The following is a 20,000-nucleotide window of genomic DNA, read 5'->3' on the forward strand; positions in this document are numbered from 1 at the left end:
TGGGTGGGGGGGTATGGTGGGGATGTCATGGGGAGGGGGGGCGGCATGTCGCGACATGGTGTGGTGTGTGTGGAGGGGGGAAGGGGGGGGGGCGCGTCACGTCGTGTCGTGTCATGGGTGGGGGGGGTGGGGTGGGGATGTCATGGTGGGGGGGACCAAATTTTGGAGGGGGAGGGGGTGGGGTGGTGTGTGTTGAGGGGAAGGGGTGGGGTGGTGTGTGTTGAGGGGGGGAGGGGGGGGGAGTGATGAGGTGGTGTGTGTTGAGGGGGGGGGAGGGGGGGAGGGGCAAGTGCGGCGCATCGTAACATGGGGTGGTGTGTGTTGAGGGGGTGCCGTGTCATGTCATGGGGCAGGGGGGATGTCATGGGGGGGCGCGTCGCATCGTGTCGTGTCATGGGGGGGCGCATTGCATCGCGTCGTGTCATGTCATGGAGGGTGGAGGGGGGATGTCATGGGGGGGGCGCGTCCCGTCGTGTCGTGTCATGGGGGGGGTGGGGATGTCATGGGGAGGGGGGGCGGCACGTCGCGACATGGTTTGGTGTGTGTGGAGGGGGGAAGGGGGAGAGGGGGGGCGTGTTGCATCGTGTCGTGTCATGGGTGGGGGGGATGTCATGGGGAGGGGGGAGGGGGCGGCACGTCGCGACATGGTGTGGTGTGTGTGGAGGGGGGAAGGGGGAGGGGGGGCGCATTGCGTCGTGTCGTGTCATGGGTGGGGGGGTGGGGCGGGGATGTCAAGGTGGGGGGGGGAGACGGCACGTCGCGACATGGTGTGGTGTGTGTTGAGGGGGGAAGGGGGGGCCAAATTTTGGAGGTGGGGGGAGGGCGCGTCGCGACATGGTGTGGTGTGTGTTGGGGGGGGAGGCGTCGCATCCTGTGGTGTCATGGGGGGGGCATCGCGACATGTTGTGGTGTGTCTTGAGGGGGGAAGGGGGGGAGCCGAATTTTGGAGGTGGGGGGATGTCATGACATTGGGTGGTGTGTGTTGAGGGGGCGTCGTGTCATGTCATGGGGCGGGGGGATGTCATGGGGGAAGGCGCGTCGCGTTGTATCGTGTCATGGAGGGGCGCGTCGCGTCGCGTCGTGTCGTGTCATGGGGGGTGGGGGGATGTCATGGGGGAGGCGCGTCGCATCGTGTCGTGTCATGGGGGGGAGGGGCGCATCGCGTCGCATCGTGTCGTGTCATGGGGGTGGGGGGATGTCATGGGGGGGGCGTCTCGTCGTGTTGTGTCATGGGGGTTGGGGGGGATGTCATGGGGGGGAGGGGGTTGTCATGTTATTTTGGGGAGAGGGCGCGTCGCGTCGTGTCATGGCATGGTGGGGGGAGGGGGCGTCGGGACACCCTGCCTCACCCCCCACGACACGACACACCCCCACCCCACCGCAACCCCCCACGACATGGTGCCTCCCCCCCCACCCCACCTCGAAAAACCCCGCTCCATCCACACCACGACACGGCACACCCCCCACCCCACCGCACCCCCTTACGACACGGCACACCCCCCCACCCCACCGCACCCCCCCACGATGCCCCCCTCACCCCACCTCGGAAAACCCCGCTCCCTCCACACCACCCCACCATGCCTCCGAAAACCTTGCTCGACCCACCCCACCCCATGTCACCCCCATTCCCCCACGACACGGCACACCCCCCCACCCCACCGCACCCCCCATGACGCCCCCACCGCACCCCCCAGGACGCCCCCCCGCACTCTACCTCGAAAAACCCTGCTTCATCCACACCACCCCACGACGCCTCTCAAAACCCCGCTCGACCCACCCCACCCCGCGTCACCCCCCCAGGACATGGCACATCCCCCCACCCCACCGCACCCCCCACGATGCGAGGCATCCCCCCCTCCCCCCACCCCACCTCGAAAAACCCCGCTCCATCCACACCACCCCACCATGCCTACAAAAACCCCGCTCGACCCAGCCCACCCGTGTCACCCCCCACGACACGGCACACCCCGCCACCGCACCGCACCCCCCCACGACGCCCCCTGCACCCCACCTCGAAAAACCCCGCTCTCTCCACACCACCCTAGCACGCCTCCAAAAACCCCGCTCGACCCACGCCACCCCGTGTCACCCCCCATGACACGGCACACCCACCCACCCCACCGCACCCCCCCACGACGCCCCCCCGCACCCCACCTCGAAAAACCCCGCTCGCTCCACACCACCCCACCACACCTTCGAAAACCCCGCTCGACCCACCCCACCCCGCGTCACCCCCCCACGACACGGCGCACCCCCCACCCTACTGCACCCCCCCACAACGCCCCCCCGCACCCCACCTTGAAAAACCCCGCTCCGTCCACAGCACTTCACCACGCCTCCGAAAACCCCTCTCGATCCACCCCACCCCGCGTCACCCCCCACGACATGGCGCACCCCCCACCCCACCGCACCCCCCCACGATGCCCCCCCGCACCCCACCTCGAAAAACCCCGCTCCATCCACGCCACCCCACCACGCCTCCGAAAACCCTGCTCGATCGATCCCACCCCGCGTCACCCCCCCCCCACATGACACGGCACACCCCCCACCCCACCGCACCCCCCCTCGACGCGGTGCATCCCCCCGCACCCCACCTCGCAAAACCCCGCTCCATCCACACCACCCCACCACACCTCTGAAAACCCCGCGCGACCCACCCCACCCCGCGTCACCCCCCTCCCCACGTCACCCCCCCACGACACGGCACACCCCGCCACCCCACCGCACCCCCCATGACGCCCCCCCGCACGCCACCTCGAAAAACCCCGCTCCCTCCACACCACCCCACCACGCCTCCGAAAACCCCGCTCGACCCCCCCCACCCCATGTCACCCCCCTCCCCCCACGACACGGCACCCCCCCAGGACGCCCCCCCGCACCCCACCTCGAAAAACCCCGCTCCATCCACACCTCCCCATCACGCCTCCGAAAACCCCGCTCGACCCACCCCACCTCGCGTCAGCCCCCCCACGACACGGCACACCCCCCATAGGGCAACCGCACCCCCCCACGATGCGGCGCATCCCCCCGCCCCCTCCACCCCACCTCGGAAAACCCCTCTCGACCCACCCCACAAGGCGTCACCCCCCACGACACGGCACACCCCGCCACCCCACCGCACCCCCCCATGACGCCCCCCTGCACCCCACCTCGAAAAACCCCGCTCCCTCCACACCACCCCACCACGCGTCCGAAAACCGCGCTCGACCCACCCCACCCCGCGTCACCCCCCACGACACGGCGCACCCCCCCACCCCACCGCACCCCCCCAAATTCGGCCCCCCCTTCAAAATTTGGCCTCCCCCCTCCCCCCCTTCAGAAATCGCCCCCCCTTCAAAATTCGGCCCCCCCTTCGCCCCTCAACACGCCATGTCGCGACGCGCCCTCTCCCCCCCCCCCAAAATCCCCCCCCCAAAGAAATTTCGGGCTTTGTAGGTATGCCCTGCCATTGGAGCCGAAAACACCTATGAGGGTAGTGGTGCTTGCTCCATCGAAACACTCCTTGGAGATCCAAGGGAGGGTGAGGTGAGGCGTATGGTCCCCGCATCCGTCTTGTCCGCGAGGAGTGTCTCGTGAGAAAATGCCATGTACCCCCCGCCGAATGGTTAGGCTCAAGCGACTTGTGGTGATCCTTGCGAGGACATCGCGTCATGGCGGTCAACATGTGCCCACTAGGCGGTGAGGAGCGAAGTGCGGTGCCTTGAACACGTGTCTCGTTTGTGGCGAGATCGTGTTTGAGCTCCATGGTTCTCAATGCTAACGGCGATTCTCGTCGTGAATATTGTGCGGCTTGTATCGATACGGATGGACCGAAAGCGATGGAATGATGTGATCGAGGTGTTTCTTCGTCGGTGGGGCTTGTTCCCGGTGGGGTTGAGTGCACCTCATGATGGGCTCTTGTTGATGTGAAACGGTGGAATGCATGAGCGTCTCCATCATCTTTCGACTCAACATGAGCTCGGAATGTGGCAGAGAAGACAACGTGGAGCACGCCTCGTGCATGGTGGTGGTGATGGCCGATGCACGTGCTCGTGTGCGGCTTTGTCCACGGTGGGAAACGAAAGCATGCCCTCGTCCCATCCCCATTTGTCATTTTCTTTTTCTCCCCGTAAACTCTCAAGCCTTCGTGCTCCTCCCCTCTTTCTCTTTACATCAAGAACAACACATTGGTGATGAGGTCATGCCTTTTTGCCCCACAGCCACACTTGATGTGGAGTCGGAACGCGCAGCAGCGGTGCTGCTTGTGTGACGAAAGATAGCTACCTGGTTGATCCTGCCAGTGGTCATATGCTTGTCTCAAAGATTAAGCCATGCATGTGTAAGTATAAACTCTCTTGTAATGTGAAACTGCGAATGGCTCATTAAATCAGTTATAGTTTCTTTGATGGTACCTTGCTACTCGGATAACAGTAGTAATTCTAGAGCTAATACGTGCACCAACTCCCGACTTCTGGAAGGGACACATTTATTAGATAAAAGGCCGATGCGGGCTTGCCCGGTAATGCGGTGAATCATGATAACTTAAAGGAATTGACGGAAGGGCACCACCAGGAGTGGAGCCTGCGGCTTAATTTGACTCAACACGGGGAAACTTACCAGGTCCAGACATAGTAAGGATTGACAGATTGAGAGCTCTTTCTTGATTCTATGGGTGGTGGTGCATGGCCGTTCTTAGTTGGTGGAGTGATTTGTCTGGTTAATTCCGTTAACGAACGAGACCTCAGCCTGCTAACTAGTTACACGAAGGATCCTCTTCGTGGCCAACTTCTTAGAGGGACTATGGCCGTCTAGGCCATGGAAGTTTGAGGCAATAACAGGTCTGTGATGGGCCGCACGCGCGCTACACTGATGAATTCAACGAGTTTACCACCTGGGCCGAGAGGTCAGGGTAATCTTTTGAAATTTCATCGTGATGGGGATAGATCATTGCAATTATTGATCTTCAAGGAGGAATTCCTAGTAAGAGCGAGTCATCAGCTCGCGTTGACTACGTCCCTGCCCTTTGTACACACCGCCCGTCGCTCCTACCGATTGAATGGTCCGGTGAAGTTTTTGGATTGCGACGACGCTGGTGGTTTGCAACCGGTGACGTTGTGAGAAGTTCATTAAGCCTTATCATTTAGAGGAAGGAGAAGTCGTAACAAGGTTTCCGTAGGTGAACCTGCGGAAGGATCATTGACACACATCCGTCGGAACAATGCGAACCCTGGAATGTCCGTGAGGGATCGCGCTCAGAGGCACGGTCGGCATCCTCTCTCCCCTCGTCGGAGTCGGGCGACAGTGGGGGAGGCTATGCTTCGGGGTCGTCCCGTGACCGTGCGGGTGGAGGAGGAAGGAGGGACGCCTTTGACCTCTCTCCCTTGCTCGGGGCGATCCCCCTCCGTCGTGCTCGTTCGGGCACGCCGCCACCTTGATAAACCCTTTGCCCCTCCTCGCACGTGGGGGTGGCAGGAGGAACTTGATAAACCTTGTCTCGTCTGAGATTCCTCCCCTCGGGAGGATCGAAAAACAAAAGGCAACGACTCTCAGCAACGGATATATTGGCTCTTGCAACGATGAAGAACGCAACGAAATGCGATACGTAGTGTGAATTGCAGAATTCCGCGAATCATCGAGTCTTTGAACGCAACTTGCGCCTGCGGCTCGTCCAAGGGCATGCCTGCTTGAGCCTCCCTAACTCTCCCACACCCTCTCTCCTTCTTCGGGGGAGAGGGTGGAATTGGTCGTCCGCGCATCCAACGTGATGCCGCGGTTGGCTGAAATGTACCGGCAGCACCGTGCGGTGACGTTGCTCCACAAGGGTGGTTCGTCTCCTCGTCGAGGTGGCGGCTGTTTGCGGGTGCCTCTTCCCGGGTGCATGTGTCGGATCGGGCTCTTCGGAGCCGGGGCTTGCCCTCGGTGACCCGAAACGCAACTCGGACCTCAAATCAAGCAAGGCTACCTGCTGAGTTTAAGCATATCACTAAGCGGAGGAAAGAAACTAACCAGGATATCCCTAGTAGCTGCGAGCGAACCGGAAAGAGCCCAGCTTGGAAATCGCGAATTGTAGTCTGAAGAGGCGTCCTGTGCGGCGGACCGAGCCCAAGTCCCCCTGGAAAGGGGCGTCAGAGAGGGTGAGAGCCCCGTCGAGCTCGAACCCTATCGCTCCACGAGGCACCGTCGACGAGTCGGGCTGTTTGGGAATGCAGCCCTAAGTGGGTGGTAAATTCCATCCAAGGCTAAATATGGGCAAGAGACCGATAGCGAACAAGTACCGCGAGGGAAAGATGAAAAGGACTTTGAAAAGAGAGTTAAAAAGTGCTTGAAATTGCTGGGAGGGAAGCGAATGGAGGCCGCGGGTGCGCCTCGGTCGGATGCGAAACGGTGCGAACTGGTCTGCCGCTCGACGCGGGGCGCTGGTCAGCGTGGGCCGGTGCGGCGGGACAAGAGCGGGCTTTAGATGGCTGGCTGATGCCGTCGCGTCGGCCGAGGAACGAATCGTGCACCACTTGTGGCGGGCTCTGCACCTGCACGCTCGGGACCCTGGCGCTCTGGGCTTTCCATCCGACCCGTCTTGAAACACGGACCAAGGAGTCTAACATGTACGCGAGCCGGTGGGTGGCAAACCCACGGAGGCGCAAGGAACCTGACAGACGGGATCCCCTTCACGGGGTGCACCATCGACCGACCATGATCTTCTGTGAAAGGTTTGAGTGGGAGCGTACCTGCTGGGACCCGAAAGATGGTGAGCTATGCTTGAGCAGGGCGAAGCCAGAGGAAACTATGGTGGAGGCTCATAGCGATACTGACGTGCAAATCGTTCGTCAGACTTGGGTATAGGGGCGAAAGACTAATCGAACCATCTAGTAGCTGGTTCCCTTCGAAGTTTCCCTCAGGATAGCTGGAGCTCCTCGCAGTTTTATCAGGTAAAGCGAATGATTAGAGGCATCGGGGGTGAAACACCCTCGACCTATTCTCAAAATTTAAATAGGTAAGCGGCCGGGGTTGCTCTGTTGAACCCTGGTGCGGAATGCGAGCTCCAAGTGGGCCATTTTTGGTAACTGGCGATGCGGAATGAACCTAGCAATTCAACTTAGTACGAGAGGAACCGTTGATTCACATAATTGGTCATTGCGCTTAGTTGAAAAGCTAGTGGCGCGAAGCTACCATGTGTAGGATTATGACTGAATGCCTCTAAGTCAGAATCCATGCTAGATGCGGCGCTCTCTACCTCCCCGGTTGTTACCCGACTGATAGTAGGGATGCTCGTGCGTCCCCGAGAGCATGTGTCGAGAGTCTCCCTCGAGGTGCCGGAAGGGGTCGCCTCGAGGACTCTGAATGGAAATTCCGAACGATCGGGGAGATGAATCCTTTGCAGACGACTTAAATATGTGGCCGGGTATTGTAAGTGGCAGAGTAGCCTTGCTGCTACGATCCACTAAGATTCAGCCCGTCACCGCACCGATTTGTCCCCCTTCCGCTCGGTTCGACGGTCTTGGCCTCGGCCCTTGTGTGCGCTCCCAAGTCCTCGCGCACACCGTGCACCCGATCTAGCCTAGCTCGTGCGGGTGGTTCGATCGCCTTCTCTTCGCATTCCCTGCCTTGGCTCGCTTGCGTTAGTGCGGTTTTCGTGCTCGTCTTGCCTTGTCGACATCCGTGGCATTTCAAGTCCGCCCGCCGTGGCATGGATTCTACGACTCGGATCTTCTGTGCATCGCCTCCACGTGCGTGGGGTTCTCTTCTTCACGTGGACATACGCCCTCCGCGACATGGATTCTATGACTTGATCTTTTCTACCTCGTTGCCTTTATGTGTGTGAGGTTCTCCTCACGTGGATGCTCGCCCACGGTGTCATCAAGGGTACCCGATGGCATTCCAAGTTCGTCCATGGCACGGATCCTATGACTCGAATCTCATGTGCACGGGGTTTAGTGCTCGCGTGGACACGGGTCCTCGTGGTTCGAATGGCATGCCCCCCTCTCCCCCATCGCCTTGTGGCATGCTGTGGGCACGTGTCCTCCGTGGCACGTATTCTGCGGCTCGATCTTTTCTACGTCGTCGCCTATGTGTGCACGGGGTGCTCTTCACGTGGATGCTTGCCCTTCTATTAGAAATGGCACGCCACGGCGGCATTCAATCTTTTGTGCGTCGCCTCCATGTGCGCGGGGTTTAGGGTTCGCGTTTAGTCGCGTCCTCCGTGGCATGAACGGCATGGCATGCCACCATGCCTCGCTCTTGAGCTCTCTCGTGCCACTTTCCGAGTATACAAGAGCTCTTTGGAATTCCTTTGTGTTCGTGGTGTGGTCATACCAGTGCTAATACATCGGATCCCATCAGAACTCCGCAGTTAAGCGCGCTTGGGCCAGAATAGTACTGGGATGGGTGACCTCCCGGGAAGTCCTGGTGCTGCACCCTTTTGCATGCTTGTTCGAGACCGTGGCATGGAAATCCCCTCGGATCACGTCTTGACTCTCCAACGCTAACATCGTGGTAGGAAACCCCCTCGCCTTGCCATGACACGGTGCCTCCTCTCCTCGTCGCGATTGTCTTTGCGTACGTCGTGCCTGGTCCCTCCCTCTGCCTCGCTTTCACGTGATACCCCCTCCTCATGATGCGAGGTTTTTTGGGAGCGGAGGGTGTGCCATGTTGTGGGGGGGTTCGGTGGAGCGGTGTTTTTCGAGGAGGGAGGGCGTGCCATGTTGCGCGGGCGGGTTGTTGGAGCGGGGATTTCTGAGGAGGGAGGGTGTGCCATGTCGCGGGGGGGTTGGGTGGTGCCATGTCATGGGGGGGTTTTTTGAGGAGGTCCGTCAGGGGGTGGGTGGTTCCATGTCGCGGGAGGGGGTTGTGTGTAGTGAGGTGTGCGTGCCGTGTCATTGCGGAGCGGGATTTCTGAGGAGGGAGGGTGTGCCATGTCGTGGGGGGGTGAGGTGACGTGCCGTGGGTCGAGCGGGGTTTTTCGAGGTGGGGTGCACGGGGGATGCGCTGCATCATGGGGGGGTGCGCTGGGGTGGAGGGGTGTGCCGTGTCTTGGGGGGTGGGTCAAGCGGGGTTTTTGGAGGGGGGGTGCGGTGGGGTAGGGGGGGTGTGCCGTGTCGTGGGGGGGAGGGGGTGACGCGGGGTGGGGTGGGTCGAGCGGGGTTTTTGGAGGCGTGGTGGGGTCGTGTGGATGAAGCGGGGTTTTTCGAGGTGGGGTGCGGGGGGGATGCGCCGCGTCGAGGGGGGGTTCGGTGGGGTGGGGGGGTGTGCCATATAGCGAGGGGTGACGCGGGGTGGGGTGGGTCGAGCGGGGTTTTTCGAGGCGTGGTGGGGTGGTGTGGATGGAGTGGGTTTTTCGAGGTGGGGTGCGGGGGGGCGTCGTGGGGGGTGCAGTGGGGTGGGGGGGTGACGCGGGGTGGGCTGGGTCGAGCGGGGTTTTCGGAGGCGTGGTGGGGTGGTGTGGAGGGAGCAGGGTTTTTCCAGGTGGGATGCGGGGGGGCGTTGTGGGGGGGTGCAATGGGGTGTGCCGTGTCATGGGGGGTGACGCACGGTTGGGTGGGTCGAGCGGGGTTTCTCGAGCTGGGGTGCGGGGGGGGAATGTGCCGCGTCGTGGGGGGTGCGGTGGGGTGTGGGGGGTGTGCCGTGTCGTGGGGGGCTGACGCGAGGTGGGGTGGGTCGAGCGGGGTTTTCAGAGGCATGGTGGGGTGGTGTGGAGGGAGCGGGGTTTTTCGAGGTGGCATGCGAGGGGGCGTCCTGGGGGGGTGCAGGGGGGGGGGTGCCATGTCGTGGGGGGTGATGCGGGGTGGGGTGGGTCGAGCGGGGTTTTTGGAGGCGTGGTGGAGTGGCGTGGATGGAGCGGGGTTTTTCGAGATGGGGTGCGGGGGGGATGTGCCGCGTCGAGGGGGGTGCGGTGGGGTGGGGGGCGGTGTGCGGTGTCGCGGGCGGTGACGCGGGGTGGGGTCGAGCGGGGTTTTTGGACGCGTGGTGGGGTGGTGTAGAGGTAGCGGGGTTTTTCGAGATGGGGTGCGGGGGGGCGTCGTGGGGGGGTGCGGTGGGGTGGGGGGTGTGCCGTGTCTTGGGGGGTGACGCGGGATGAGGTGGGTCGAGCGGGGTTTTTCAAGGTGGGGAGGAGGGGGGGGGATGCGCCGCGTCGTGGGGGGGTGCGGTGGGGTGTGGGGGGTGTGCCATGTCGTGGGGGGGCTGACGCGAGGTGGGGTGGGTCAAGCGGGGTTTTCGGAGGCGTGGTGGGGTGGTGAGGAGGGAGCAGGGTTTTTCGAGGTGGGGTGCGGGGGGGCGTCCTAGGGGGGTGCGGGGGGGTGCCGTGTCGTGGGGGGGAGGTGACGCGGGGTGGGGTGGCTCGAGCGGGGTTTCTGGAGGCGTGGTGGGGTGGCATGGATGGAGCGGGGTTTTTCGAGGTGGGGTGCGGAGGGGCGTCCTGGGGGGGTGCGGGGGGGTGCCGTGTTGTGGGGGGGGAGGTGATGCAGGGTGGGGTGGGTTGAGCGGGGTTTCTGGAGGCATGGTTGGGTGGCATGGATGGAGCGGGGTTTTTCGAGGTGGGGTGCGGGGGGGATGCGCCGCGTCGAGGGAGGTGTGGTGGGATGGGGGGCGGTGTGCCATGTTGCGGGGGGTGACGCGGGGTGGGGTGGTCGAGCGTGGTTTTTGGAGGCGTGGTGGGGTGGTGTGGAGGGAGCCGGGTTATTCGAGGTGGGGTGCGGGGGGGCGTCATGCGGGGGTGCGGTGGGGTGGGGGGTGTGCCGTGTCGTGGGGGGGTGACGCGGGGTGGAGTGGGTCGAGCGGGGTTTTTCCAGGTGGGGAGGAGGGGAGGGATGGGCCGTGTCCTGGGGGGGTGCGGTGGGGTGTGGGGGGTGTGCCGTGTCGTGGGGGGGCTGATGCGAGGTGGGGTGGGTCGAGCGGGGTTTTCGGAGGCATGGTGGGGTGGTCTGGAGGGAGCAGGGTTTTTCGAGGTGGGGTTCAGGGGGGCGTCCTGGGGGGGTGCGGGGGGGTGCCGTGTCGTGGGGGGTAACGCGGGGTGGGGTGGGTCGAGCGGGGTTTTTGGAGGTGTGGTGGGGTGGTGTGGAGGGAGCGGGGTTTTTCGAGGTGGGGTGCGGGGGGGATGCGCCGCGTCGAGAGGGGGTGCAGTGGGGTGGGGGGCGGTGTGCCGTGTCGCGGGGGGTGACACGAGGTGGGGTGGGTCGAGCGGGGTTTTTGGAGGCGTGGTGGGGTGGTGTGGAGGGAGGGGGGTTTTTCGAGGTGGGGTGCGGGGGGGCGTCCTGGGGGGTGCGGTGGGGTGGGGGGTGTGCTATGTCCTGGGGGGTGATGCGGGGTGGGGTGGATCGAGCGGGGTTTTTCCAGGTGGGGAGGAGGGGGGGATGCGCTGCGTCGTGGGGGGTGCGGTGGGGTGTGGGGGGTGTGCCATGTCGTGGGAGGGCTGACGCGAGGTGGGGTGGGTCGAGCGGCATTTTCGGAGGCGTGGTAGGGTGGTGTGGAGGGAGTGGGGTTTTTCCAGGTGGGGTGCGGGGGGGCGTCCTGGGGGGGTGCGGGGGGGTGCCGTGTCATGGGGAGGGGTGACACAGGGTGGGGTGGGTCGAGCGGGGTTTTTGGAGGCGTGGTGGGGTGGCATGGATGGAGCGGGGTTTTTCGAGGTGGGGTGCGGGGGGGATGCACCACGTAGAGGGGGGTGCAGTGGGGTGGGGGGCGGTGTGCCATGTCGCGGGGGGTGACGCAGGGTGGGGTGGGTCGAGTGGCATTTTTGGAGGCGTGGTGGGGTGGTGTGGAGGAAGCGGGGTTTTTCGAGGTGGGGTGCGGGGGGGCATCGTGGAGGGGTGCGGTGGGGTGGGGGGGTGTGCCTTGTCGTGGGGGGTGACGCGGGGTGGGGTGGGTCGAGCAGGGTTTTTCTAGGTGGGGAGGAGGGGGGGATGCGCCACGTCGTGGGGGGGTGCGGTGGGATGTGGGGGGTGTGCCGTGTCGTGGTGGGGCTGACGCGAGGTGGGGTGGGTCGAGCGGGGTTTTCGGAGGCGGGTGGGGTGGTGTGGAGGGAGCGGGGTTTTTCCAGGTGGGGTGCGGGGGGGCGTCGTGGGGGGTGCGGTGGGGTGGGGGGGTGCGCCGTGTCGTGGGGGGGTGACGCAGGGTGGGGTGGGTCGAGTGGGGTTTTCGGAGGCATGGTAGGGTGGTGTGGAGGGAGCGGGGTTTTTCGAGGTGGGGTGCGGGGGGGCGTCGTGGGGGGGTGCGGTTGGGTGGGGGGGTGCGCCGTGTCGTGGTGGGGTGATGCGGGGTGGGGTGGGTCGAGAGGGGTTTTCGGAGGCACGGTGAAGTGGTGTGGACGGAGCGGGGTTTTTCGAGGTGGGGTGCAGGGGGGCATCGTGGGGGGGTGTAGTGGGGTGGGGGGGTGCGCCGTGTCGTGGGGGGGTGACGCGGGGTGGGGTGGGTCGAGCGGGGTTTTCGGAGGCATGGTGGGGTGGTGTGGAGCGAGCGGGGTTTTTCAAGGTGGGGTGCGGGGGGGCGTCGTGGGGGGTGCGGTGGGGTGGGTGGGTGTGCCGTGTCGTGGGGGGGTGACGCAGGGTGGCGTGGGTCGAGCGGGGTTTTCGGAGGCGTGGTGGGGTGGTGTGGAGGGAGCTGGGTTTTTCGAGATGGGGTGCGGGGGGCGTCGTGGGGGGTGCGATAGGGTGGCAGGGTGTGCCGTGTCGTGGGGGGTGACCCGGGGTGGGGTGAGTCGAGCGGGGTTTTTGTAGGCGTGGTGGGGTGGTGTGGATAGAGCAGGGTTTTTCGAGGTGGGGTGGGGGGAGGGGGGGATGTCCCGCGTCGTGGGGGGTGCGGTGGGGTGGGGGGTGTGCCGTGTCGTGGGGGGGTGACGCGGGGTGGGGTGGGTCGAGCAGGGTTTCGAGAGGCGTCGTGGGGTGGTGTGGATGAAGCGGGGTTTTTTGAGGTGCGGTGCGGGGGGGCGTCGTGGGGGGGTGCGGTGGGGGCGTCGTGGTGGGGTGCGGTGGGGTGGGGGGTGTGCCGTGTCGTGGGGGAATGGGGGTGACGTGGGGTGGGGTGGGTCGAGCGGGGTTTTCGGAGGCGTGGTGGGGTGGTGTGGAGGGAGCGGGGTTTTCCGAGGTGGGGTGAGGGGGGGCGTCGTGGGGGGGTGCGGTGGGGTGGGGGGTGTGCCGTGTCGTGGGGTGTGCGGTGGGGTGGGGGGTGTGCCGTGTCATGGTGTGGATGGAGCGGGGTTTTTCGAGGTGGGGTGGGGGGAGGCGCCGTGTCGTGGGGGGTGCGGTGGGGTGGAGGGTGTGCCGTGTCGTGGGGGGTGCCGCGGGGTGTCCTGACACCCCCTCCCCCCACCATGCCACGACACGATGCGATGCGCCCTCTCCCCAACATAACATGACAACCCCCCTTCCCCCCATGACATCCCCCCCACCCCCCATGACACGACATGATGCGAGGCGACGCGCCCCTCCCCCCCATGACACGACACGATGCGACGCGCCTCCCCCATGACATCCCCCCCACCCCCCATGACACGACATGATGCGACGCGACACGCCCCCCATGACACGACATGACGCGACGCGCCTCCCCTCATGACATCCCCCCGCCCCATGACATGACACGACGCCCCCTCAACACACACCACCCCATGTCGCGACGCACCGCCCCCGCCCCCCTCCCCCCCATGACATCCCACCCCCACCCCCCATGACACGACACGACACGACGCGCCCCCCCATGACATCCCCCCACCCCCCATGACACGACACGACACGACGCGCCCCCCCATGATTTCTCCCTCCCGCCACCCCATGACATGACACCACACCATGTCGCGATGCCCCCCCTTCCCACCTCAACACACACCACACCATGTCGCGACGCGCCCCCCCATGACATAACACGCCCTCCCCCCACCTCCAAAATTCAGCTCCCCCCTTCCCCCCTCAACACACACCACAACATGTCGCGATGCCCCCCCCCAGACACGACAGGACGCGACGCCTCCCCCCCCCCAACACACACCACACCATGTCGCGATGCGCCCTCCCCCCACCTCCAAAATTCGGCCCCCCTTCCCCCCTCAACACACACCACACCATGTCGCGATGTGCCGTCTCCTCCCCCCCACCTTGACATCCCCATCCCACCCCCCCACCCATGACACGACACGACGCGACGCGCCCCCCTCCCCCTTCCCCCCTCCACACACACCACACCATGTCACGACGTGCCGCCCCCTCCCCCCTCCCCATGACATCCTCCCCCACCCATGAAACGACACGACGCAACGCGCCCCCCCCTCCCCCTTCCCCCCTCCACACACACCAAACCATGTCGCGACGTGCCGCCCCCCCTCCCCATGACATCCCCACCCCCCCATGACACGACACGACGGGACGCGCCCCCCATGACATCCCCCTCCACCCCCCATGACACGACACGACACGACGCGACGCGCCCCCATGACACGACACGATGTGATGCCCCCCCATGACATCCCCCCCACCCCATGACATGACATGACGCCTCCTCAACAGACAGCACCCCATGTCACGACGCGCCGCCCCTGCCCCTCCCCCCTCCCACCCCTCCCCTCCCTCCCCTCAACACACACCACCCCACCCCTCCCCCCTCCAAAATTCGCCCCCCCCTCCCCCTCCCCCTCAACACACACCACCCCACCCCTCCCCCCCTCCAAAATTCGGTCCCCCCCCTCACCATGACATCCCCACCCCACCCCCCCACCCATGACACGACGCGACGCGACACGCCCGCCCCTCCCTCTCCCCCCTCCACACACACCACACCATGTCGCGACGTGCCGCCCCCCCTCCCCATGACATCCCCACCCCACCCCCCCACACATGACACGACACGATGCGACGTGCCCCCCACCCATGACATGACACGACGCGACGTGCCCCCCTCCCCTTAACACACACACCCACCCACCATGACGCCCCCTCAAAAATTCCGTCCCCCCCCTCCCCCAACACCCACCACACCACCCCTCCCCCCCATCCAAAATTCGCCCCCCCCTCAACGCACACCACCCCACCCTTCCCCATGATTTGATTCCATTTTGGGGCCTGTTTTGGAGGCGGAAGTTTTTTGCACGCACTTAGGAAAAGGCCCAGTTTTATGCTGTGCGACCACTGTTCTACAGGTCGGTCAAAAGTTACTGTAGAAATTGCATCGTATGCTTGTGTGCAGAGACATTGGGAGTTACAGAATCATCCTTGTTGCTTGTTGATGCAAAATCGTCACTAGGAAGTGACTATGTGGTCAAATACCACTTTCGTTAGTTTTGCAGATTAGCCCTTGTGAGGCTGAAGCTGTGTTCTTTGCAGAGACAGAACTTTTTGCACTGTTCTGTAATGGCGTCTGATTCTCTCTCACAGATTGTCACTGAAAAGCTTGACAAGAACAACTTCCAAGCATGGAAGTTTAGAATGACGGGGAATTTGTTGCAGGAAATGAAGAAGAACCAGTTCTTCCTGATGTTTCCAATCAACAGCAAATGCAGGCATTCAAAGCATGGCATGAGAGAGCCAGGAAAGTTATGTACTGGCTGTCTATCAGTATTTCAGACTCTATGATTGTGCATATTTAGGATGTAAGTACACCAAAGGAGGCATGGGATACTTTGTCAAAAATGTATAGCACAAATACGCAAGCCAGGAAAATGCAGCTCAAGCAAGAGTTGCATAATGTGCAAAGAGAAAATATGAGCATCAATGACTACCACATGAAGGTGAAGAAGATTGCAGATGCACTTGCTTCCATTGGGTCGCCAGTGGAACATGATGATTTAGTTTCTGTGACCTTGAATGGTCTAGGAAAGGATTATGCACAGTTTCGGACATCCATTTCAATTCGTGAAAGATTTCCTGATTTTGAGGAGTTGATTGCTCTTCTAATTTCTGAGGAGCAGAGAAATGGTGGTGCATCTTCTTCAGGAGGAACTTCAAAAGAAGCTGTCTTCTACTCAAATGCTGGAAGAGGTAGAGGCAGAGGTAGAGGAGGCCGATTTGGAGGCCGTGGTAGAAATCAGAATATGCAGCAAACTCAAGAAAACTAGTCCTATGGAGGAGGACGTGGTAACTCTAGAGGCAAGGGGATCCAAAGAGGTCGTGGTGGATGGCAAAGAGGCCAAAATGCAAACAGTAATGTTGAATGCTACTACTGTGGTAAAATGGGTCATATGGCTAAGAAACTGCTATAAAAAGCAGAATGACATCATGAATGGAAAACTGCAACAAGAGAATTATGCATCTTCTAGTAGACAGGGTGATGACAGAAATGAGCATTTGTTCATAGTGCAGCACATGAACAATTCTGTGACAAGTGCAGAAGAAAGCAATGATGTATGGTATGTTGACTCAGGTGCATCAAACCACATGACAGGTCATGCAGAATGGATGGAGGATGCAAGGAAAATGGAAAAACCAGGATTTGTGGAGACTGGTGATGATACTGCACATCCTATTGTGCAGATTGGAAAAATTCATTTGTCTATGCAGGATGGGAAAAAGAAATACCTGTCCGATGTATTTCATGTCCCGAATATCACCAAGAATCTGGTTTCTGTTGGTCAAATGGTTGAGCAGGGCTTGCAGGTCAGATTTAATCCTCATGGATGCTTTGTTGAGGATATGAAAAATAAAGGTCGCTTGATAGCAAAAGAAAAGAAGAAGGGCAGAATGTTTACGTTGGATGCAGATATGTCTGAATTGAGTGCAGCAATGTTTGCACATGGGACCGGTGTAGTTGCAGATATTGATATCTGTCATAAACGCATTGGTCATGTTAATGTACAGCGACTTAAATCAATGCAGGCCCAAAATATTGTTGCAGGATTGCCCAAATTCAAGGTTGCAGAAATGCATAAGATATGTGAAGCCTGTCAGTTTGGAAAACAGGCAAGAAAACCATTTCCTAGACATGTTCAAGAGAGTAAGAAGCCATTGGAATTAATCCACTCTGATGTGTGGACTACTAAAGCTGCATCTCTTGGAGGCTGTCATTATTTTGTCACTTTTATTGATGACTATAGTAGAAAAGTTTGGGTGTATTTTATAAAAAAGAAAAGTGAAGTTTTTGGGCATTTCAAAACTCTTAAAGCTATGGTTGAAAAAGAAACAGGTTTGCAAATAAAATGCCTAAGGTCAGATGGAGGGGGAGAGTACCTCTCAAATGAGTTTGCAAGGTTCCTGCAGGAGCATGGCATAAAGCAGCAATATTCATGCAGTCATACACCACAGCAAAATGAAATTGCAAAAAGAAAAAATAGGCATATTGGAGAGGTATCTCGTGCCATGCTCAATGAAAAAGACCTGCCAGATTTTTATTGGGCTGAAGCAGTTGCTACAGCAGTCTACATAATGAACAGGACTTCCACTGCAGCAATACATGGGATGACTCCAGAGGAGACGTATACTGGTAGGAAACCAGATATTTCTCATTTGAAGATTTTTGGCTGCATTGCCTATGTTCATGTGCCAGATGAGTTGAGATCCAAGTTGGATCCAAAAGCTGAGAAGTGCATCTTTATTGGTTACTCTTTGCAGCAGAAAGGGTATAGATGCTATAACCCTTCTACTCGTAAGTTTACAGTGAGCAGAGATATTGTTTTTTATGAGATGAGTAGCTGGTATAAACCAGTAAATGTGATTGATGATGTAGATGCACAAAATGGTAATGCTGCACAGAATTCACAGCAGCAGTCACAAAATATTAGTGGACCTGGAGCGTCCTCTAGCAGTGGTTCACATTCTTCGCCATGGACAGGCAGATTGAGATCAGGAGAATCTTCTCAAAGCAATGCAGATAGTGGTATGCAGGTATCACGAAAAGGAAAAGAGAAGGTAGATCAGCCCATGTTTGATGTGAATGCAGGTCACTCTTATGTGGATGGTGAATCCAGTGGCTCAGAACAGAGCATTGATGATGAGTTGGGTATTCCTTCTATTGTTACACCTAGAGTAAGGAAGACGAGGGATGTTTTGAGAGCACCTGGGAGTGAACCTATCTTGCGCAGGTCTACGAGAGCTAGGTATCCTGTGGATAGGCTGAAATATGATGGATTTACAGCCATTCACTATGCATATATGGTCAAAGTGATACAGGAACCAGAACCCACTTCTTTTGAGCAAGCCATGGGAAAAGAAAAATGGGAGAAAGCCATGGATGAGGAAATGGATGCCTTAGAAGCAAATGCTACATGGGAATTGGTACCTTTGCCTAAAGGTAAGAATGCAATTGGCTGTAAGTGGGTTTATAAGGTGAAGCACAATACAGATGGTTTTGTGAACAGATACAAGGCAAGATTAGTAGTCAAGGGATATGCACAAACATATGGCATTGACTATGAAGAAACATTCAGTCCGGTTGCAAGGATGGCAACCGTAAGAGCAGTCATTGCTATGGCTACATCAAAGGGATGGTCTTTACATCAGATGGATGTAAAGAATGCCTTCTTGCATGGTGATTTGCAAGAAGAGGTCTATATGGAGCAGCCACCAGGTTATGTGCATGCTGTTCATCCTGAGTTTGTTTGCAGGTTGAAGAAAGCCTTGTATGGCTTGAAGCAAGCACCTAGAGCATGGTCTGACAAGATAGGACAGTATCTTGTCACTATTGGCTTTCAGATTTCCAAGGCAGATTTCTCACTTTACGTGAGAAAAACAGAGAAAGGTATTATGCTGCTTGTCATTTATGTTGATGATTTGATTATGACAGGTGACAGTGATGAAGATATCCTTCATGTGAAAATGCTATTGAAGCAAAAGTTTGAGATGAAGGATTTGGGAGAGCTGCGTTATTTCTTGGGCATTGAGGTGATTAGATCACCAAGTGGGATACAGCTCTTGCAGAGGCAGTATGGATTGGACATGCTGTCCAAATATGGGATGACAGGCTGTAAGCCTATTTCAGTTCCTTTGGAGCAGAATGTGAAGCTGAGCGTAGATGCAGGTGAGCTTCTGGAAGACCCTACTATGTACAGATGTATAGTAGGAAGCTTGATTTATATGACTATTACCAGGCCAGATTTGAGCTATGCTGTTGGATTGGTAAGTCAATTTATGCAGGCTCCAAGGAAACCACATTTGGATGCGGCTAGACGCATACTCAGGTATGTGAAGTCCACATTGCAGTATGGACTATTTTATGAGACTGGGGTTCAGATACAGTTGCATGGATACACTGATGCTGATTGGGCTGGTAGCATTTCTGATAGACAATCTACCAGTGGATATGTATTCTCTTTTGGGAGTACTGCAGTCACTTGGAGCAGCAAGAAACAGCCTACAGTTGCCTTGTCGAGCACAGAGGCTGAGTACATGGCGCAGCAATGGCTGCATGTGAGGTAGCTTGGTTGCATAAGCTACTTTATGATATGCATCAGCCTACAGATGGGCCAGTTGTCATTTATTGTGACAACATGAGCAGTATACACTTGGCAAATAACCCAGTCTATCATGCTAGAACAAAGCACATTGAGGTGCATTATCACTATGTGCGGGAGAGGGTTTTACTAGGTCTTATTGATCTAGTTTATGTCAGCACAGAGGATCAAGTAGCTGACATATTCACGAAGGCATTGGGCGCAGAGAAGCTGCGCAAGTTCAGAGACCTGCTTGGTGTGCAGGAATTGAGATTGAGCTCGAGGGGGAGTGTTGAGATATCGAGCTCCACTCGTGATATGCCAGGGTGACCGTTGTGCATTTATGTCACCGACTTGTCAGTTGCAGATGCGATTGGTACACCGCCCATGAATAATAGCTACATGATAGCTATCCTTATCTACTCTAGTTCGTGGCTCAGTTAGTATGCCACCTTAGTTAGTTGAGTTTGGTTTGAGACCCATATATAGGGTTCTTCTATTTCTTTGTATTAGAGTTCTTTTGGCTTACACAACTAAGAAGAGAAAAACAGTTTTCAGCCTCCACCTTTGTGTGTATTCCCCCATTGTGCAAGCAAGAAAGCTACAAGTGAGACTCCTTTCTTCTCTCCCACAATCTTGACACCTTCCCCCCCCCCACTCCAAAATTTCCCCCCCCGCCCCCCAC

General features: G+C 59.2%; 2 non-coding genes and 2 pseudogenes across 2 annotated transcripts; all 4 read left to right on the forward strand.

Moving 5' to 3' along the window:
* Positions 1–4,260: 4,260 nt before the first annotated feature.
* LOC148020474 (18S ribosomal RNA) lies at positions 4,261–5,178 on the forward strand (annotated as a pseudogene; the record flags this gene model as incomplete).
* Positions 5,179–5,520: 342 nt separating this feature from the next.
* On the forward strand, positions 5,521–5,673 carry LOC148020475 (5.8S ribosomal RNA). Its single transcript, XR_015694786.1, has one exon. It is a non-coding gene; the product is annotated as a 5.8S ribosomal RNA (ribosomal RNA).
* Positions 5,674–5,917: 244 nt separating this feature from the next.
* LOC148020476 (25S ribosomal RNA) lies at positions 5,918–7,449 on the forward strand (annotated as a pseudogene).
* An 826-nt stretch (positions 7,450–8,275) lies between these two features.
* LOC148020477 (5S ribosomal RNA) lies at positions 8,276–8,394 on the forward strand. The gene has a single exon (XR_015694801.1). It is a non-coding gene; the product is annotated as a 5S ribosomal RNA (ribosomal RNA).
* The last annotated feature ends 11,606 nt before the right edge of the window (positions 8,395–20,000 follow it).

Source organism: Lygodium microphyllum, chromosome 18 (assembly GCF_053477565.2).
Source record: "Lygodium microphyllum isolate KBCC chromosome 18, Lygodium_microphyllum_v1.1.10, whole genome shotgun sequence".
Lineage (NCBI taxonomy): Eukaryota > Viridiplantae > Streptophyta > Polypodiopsida > Schizaeales > Lygodiaceae > Lygodium > Lygodium microphyllum.